This window comes from Triticum aestivum, chromosome 2A (assembly GCF_018294505.1).
Source record: "Triticum aestivum cultivar Chinese Spring chromosome 2A, IWGSC CS RefSeq v2.1, whole genome shotgun sequence".
Taxonomy (NCBI): Eukaryota; Viridiplantae; Streptophyta; class Magnoliopsida; order Poales; family Poaceae; genus Triticum; species Triticum aestivum.
The window spans coordinates 407,764,256-407,770,255 of NC_057797.1; positions in this window are offsets into that span (position 1 = coordinate 407,764,256).

The following is a 6,000-nucleotide window of genomic DNA, read 5'->3' on the forward strand; positions in this document are numbered from 1 at the left end:
CAGTTTGGAATGTTTACAACACTGAACATAGATAATAGGTAGCCACTAATTTCATATAATCAGTACAAGTAGCAACTGATAACAAATAGTTTCACCTCTCACATCATGCCAAATACTAAATTACCTAACTTACTACACAAAACCTCTTATCACTAGTGCTACAACACCATACAACAGTGCAGAGCAGCAGACCAAACAGGCTAACCAAATTTCCCTCCTATCCCTAGTTCTGATCTCCTTCTTGTGCTTCATGATCATGGCCTTCCTCTCTTCCTTCAGCCTCATAATTTCAACATCCTTGTCAAACACAAATTTCTGAAGAGCCACATTCTATTCAGCAAGTTTGCCAATCACCTGCCTAGGCCTCCCCTGCCATTCTTTGTCCACCCACTTCAGATAAGCACATGTATCATAACCCTGCAAAATACATAATACCAATTTGTTCAGTACAACAATTTGGTCAGTTCAACCTATAACAACTAAAGATAAACAACACACCTTTTTAAACAAAAGTTGGGCACTTGACTAACCTCGCGAGGACAAACAAGAAATCTACGACCATAGTCATATCCATCAGAGCAAACTCTTCTCGCAGGGTTCAGTAAGTGGCAACAACGGTCACTTTTGTCAGTGCCATTGAAAGCAGCATCAGGAGAGGATAGAGGTTTACCCCAGCCAAATTCGGGTAGGTTTTCAGTCCCCTACCATGGGCATCAAATCAAATGTTAGCATCAGGAAGCTCGCACTCATCAGGAAAGCTCAAGTTCATGGGCATCCGAAGCAAATCGGTGAGGGGAAGGGGGACACGCACCTTGCAGAAATCGACCTCTATGTAGCGCACCTCTCCGGTGATTTTCGCCGAAGGCTCGCCGTCCTTCGTCATGTCGGCACCGGCGAGGTCACATCCATTGAGCGGGAGAGGGTGGCTTGAGGATGACGACGTCCCTGCTCCACGGCGTCCTGCCTGCTCTTCCCGCTCAATGATGTGCACCCCTTCATCTCGACAGGGTGGCGGAGACGGCTACCGGTGGAGAGGGCGGGCGAGAGGGTGGCGGAGACGGCTGGCGGCGGAGAGGGCGACGGCAAGGGGAAGGAGCTAGGGATTTACGAATGGGAAATCGATGCAGAGAGGGCGATGTAGTCAGGGAATGGATGCAACACAAATACAGAGAGTGTGAGGGGGCTTTTTGTAAAATTAAGGCATGTGCCAAAATCCAGCGTGGCATGCCAAATGTCGTGTCCACAGCTGTTTTGTATGATTTTGTTATAGCAAACAAGTTGGAGGACTAGTTTTGTGGGGTTTTTTAGTTTTTGTATGAAATTGTTCCCACCCCTACAAGTTTATGTACCAATAGTGGTATTAACTCTTTTTTTCGGGAGGCGTTGTGTGGGTTGCTACGTGAGGCGGGGGCCAAGTGCTGAGACATTTTTTTCCTTTCTGAACGGACGGGTGAGGGAGTCCTTGATTAGGGGGTATCCGGACAGCCGGACTATGTACAACGTCCGGACTATTGAAGCGTGAAGATACAAGACTCAAGACTTCGACCCGTGTGTGGATGGGACTTTCCTTGGCATGGAAGGCAAGCTTGGCGATCCGGATATTATATTTCCTTCCTTGTAACCGACTCCATGTAAAACCTAGCCCTCTCCTGTGTCTATATAAACCGGAGAGGTTGGTCCTTAGAAGGCCGATCACAATTACAATCATACCATCATAGGCTAGCTCCTAGGGTTTAGCCTCTACGATCTCGTGGTAGATCTACTCTTGTACTACCCATATCATCAATATTAATCAAGCAGGAAGTAGGGTTTTACCTCCATCGAGAGGGCCCGAACCTGGGTAAACATCTGTGTCCCTTACTTCTTGTTACCATCAGCCTTGACGCATAAATCGGGACCCCCTACCCGAGATCCGCTGGTTCGAGAGTTCCTCTGTGACGTCGCCACAAGGTTTGATGGCTCCTTCAATCATCATCAGCAACGCTGTCCAGGGTGACACTTTCCTCCCCGGACAAATCTTCGTGTTCGGCGACTTCACACTACGGGCCGATCCGCTCGGTCATCTGGAGCAGATCGTGTCAGGATCGCCGGATAGTTATGACGAGCATGGCTTGGACCTACCGTCAGGCGATGCTCGGGATATTACCCCGGCAGAAGCCTCGGGTCTAAATCCGGGGCCGGTTGCATTGCCTAAGGACGGAGGGCTGGTCCCTGTCCCGCAGGCCATACCCTCGTTGGCAATAGAGCCGAACACAGGTCTCACCTCCGCCGGAACCTGTGACTCCGGACCCCCGGATTCATATCTGGATGTAGGTTCCAGTCCGCGCATCCCCGAGCCCGCCAATTCTGGTTGGGCTCTGGTGATGGAGTTCACCGCGGCGGACATCTTTCAGCATTCGCCCTTTGGTGACATACTAAACTCATTTAGAACCCTCTCTCTGACAGAGAACTTCGGGCCGAACTATGTAAGGCTCGAGTGGGAAGTAGGCGACGAAGAAATTCGTTACCCGCCCACCACCCACTTGATAGCCACGGTTGATGATTTAACCTACGTGCTGGACTTCGACTCCGAAGGCATCGACAGTATGGACGACGATGCAGGAGAAGACTCAGAATCTACGGGGTACCGGATTCCCGCCTCGGCACACGACATATACATGGTGGATACGCCCAAGGAAGGCGACGGGGACAATCCGGAAGATAACACCCCTGGGCAAAAACCAAAGCGATGGCGCAGACGCCGTTCCAAATCCGGCAACAGTAACAACATCAGCAAGAGCGCCAGAAGAATGGATACTCCGGTCAACCCTGAAGGCAATAACGACCAAACAGAACCTGCGATGGAGCAGGACGAACCAGGTTAGGCCGAACATAGTCCGGAGTGTACGCCCGAAGAAAATGATCCAGAAGGACGAGTTCATCAAACCAGCCCAGGACAAGAATATAGTCCGAACAACGACGCATTTATCATTTCAGAAGAACGCGTGGAATGAGAGAACCTCCACAGAATGCTTATGGCCACAGCGAGAAGTCTGAAGAAGCAGAAGCAACGGCTTAAAGCCGCACAAGAAACGCTCAATCGCAGATGGAACAAAGTGCTAGACACTGAAGAAAGATATGGCAATGATCGCCATACAAAGAGCTACCCAAAACGCAAGCTACTGCCAGAATTCGACGACGAGGCCGTTCCACCGAAGAATAACACGACCAGGAGACCAGGAGTACCACTTCATAACCGCAATAAATCAGCTACCGAAGACACCCACGATCTACGTGAGCACCTGGAGAAGAAAGCTGGCGCAGCTAGGTCCATCTACGGATCTAAAGGACACACCCCGGCGAGGGACTATGGTCGTCAAAACAATTATGACAACCAAACACCAGTTCGGAATAAACACCAAACACAACAACAGTCGACGGCATGCCATAGCGCGTCCAGATACAGAGGGGCTGCTCACCCCCTGTGCTTTACTGATGAAGTACTGGACCATGAATTTCCACGGGGCTTTAAACCTGTAAACATAGAGGTGTACGACGGAACGACAGACCCAGGGGTCTGGATCGAGGACTTTATCCTCCACATACACATGGCTCGTGGAGATGACCTCCATGCCATCAAATACCTTCCCCTCAAACTGAAGGGACCAGCTCGGCACTGGTTGAAAAGCCTCCCCGAAAATTCAATCGGGAGCTGGGAGGAACTAGAGGACCCTTTCAGGGCCAGTTTTCAAGGGACTTATGTCCGGCCTCCAGATACCGACGATTTAAGTCACATAATCCGACAACCCGGAGAGTCCGCCTGCAAGCTTTGGAACAGATTCCTCACTAAGAAGAATCAAATCGTTGACTGTCCGGACGCCGAAGCCTTAGCGGCATTCAAACACAGCATCCGTGACGAGTGGCTCGCCAGACACCTCGGCCAAGAAAAGCCAAGGACAATGGCGGCCCTAACAAGACTTATGACCCGCTTTTGCGCGGGAGAAGATAGCTGGCTAGCCCGTAAAGGCACCAGCGACCCCAGCACATCCGAAATAAGGGATGACAACGGGAAGCCACGGCGTAATAAAAACAAACTCCAAAACAAGGAAGATAGCCCGGACAACACAGCGTTAATGCCGGATTCAGGGGCTCTCGACCTAACCAGCAAAATAAGCAATCTAAAGGCAGTAAAGAAGGACCGTCCGGTCTGAACAGAGTTCTGGACAGACTATGCCAAATTCATGGCACCTCCGACAAACCTGCGAACCACACACACAGAGAGTGCTGGGTCTTCAAGCAGGCCGGCAAACTAAATGCTGAACACAAGGAAAGGGAAACACCAAGTGAAGACGAGGATGAACTTCGCCAGTCGAACACTGGGGGGCAGAAAAAATTCCCGCTAGAGGTCAAAACAGTGAACATGATCCACACGACTCGCACATCCTTGGGGAGGCACGAACGCGCCCATAAAGACGCGCGCGATATAGATCCCATCGTACCCACACCTAACTACTGGATGTCTTGTTCGATTACTTTCGACCGCCTGGACGGCCGAACTAGTATTCCGCGCGAAGGATCAAATGCGTTGGTACTTGACCCAATAATCGACGGATACCATCTCACTCATGTCCTCATGGACGGCGGCAGCAGTCTCAATTTAATATATGATGACACTGTCCGCAGGATGGGGATAGACTCATCCAGAACCAGCAAGATCAACACCACCTTTGAAGGGGTGATACCAGGCATTGAAGCCTGCAGCAGGGGCTTTGTCATACTGGAGGTAACATTTGGCTCTCTAGGCAACTCCAGAAGCGAAGAACTAGTCTTCACCATCGCACCCTTCCAAAGCAGCTATCAAGCATTGCTTGGAAGAACGGCCTTCGCCCGCTTCAACGCATTGCCGCACTATGGCTACGTTACACTTAAGATGCCCGGTCCTCGCGGCGTCATCACCGTTAGCGGAATAACAGAGCGCTTTTTGAGAGCAGAGGAATACGCGACGGCCTTAACGGCCGGACTATAAGCGGCCTCTAACAAAAATATACCGGGTCGTTAAGACCACAGACATGGTTAGACGAGTCCGTCAGCCCATATTAAACCAGGGCACTGTATATGTAATCCTATAGTGGACACCAGGGGCTAATAATAAAGCTCCACACTCGGCTCAACCTTATTGGCAGGGCAGCATCTTATATTTTCTACTATCCATCGCATACTTACGTTGCACTCTACTATGAGATTCCCTTCTCTCCAGACAACATTCGCGCGATACCCTTCCAGGATGCGGCACAACGGAGACAAAGGCGCAGACGTGCAGCAGGGCCCCGTTCAACATGTTTCTTTTTAGATTAAGCCCCTGTCTAAACCTTTTCTATTGCCTCTTGTTGTTTCATCATCCCATGGGTTCCATACCCACAGAGGATACTGCCGTTTTTGACATTTCGCCATGACAGATTAGCGCACGTACCTGGAAATACAGGGTTTATAATGAATGGGCATTCTTGAGCTCATCATCGGTTATAAAGTCCGAATACCTTCGGGAGTGTTCGGCGTCACGAGTTTGGACTTATATGCATCAGCTCCGAATCATGTCTTTGGTCAAATGTTGGGTTTGCCCGGCTCCTGGGTTTGCCGCCTTACGTTCCGTCATAATCGGCTAAGGTGGCCAAAGGAGAACTACTGCGATTGTGCCCTGGTTATTCCGGATGAGCACCTCAGTAGAGAAAGCCGAAAACTGACCGTCATGATACAGCGAGAGACTGGTCAACCACTCGACAACTCACTAGAATCTCTAGGATTCCTCTGCATTAACGAAGGGCCATTTCCCGGCCAGGTACACATGCGCCCGTATTCGGATGCACGTGAAGGTACCAGGGGCTACATAGTAGCCCCATATCCCGCGGCTAAGCGAAAGTGTTACAGCTATATAGTCCGGTTGCCTAGTTCGACGTGCGATCACCTCCTTGGCGGACCAAGACGTTGGATAAAGAGTGATCATGCACATTTTTTCACGAACAC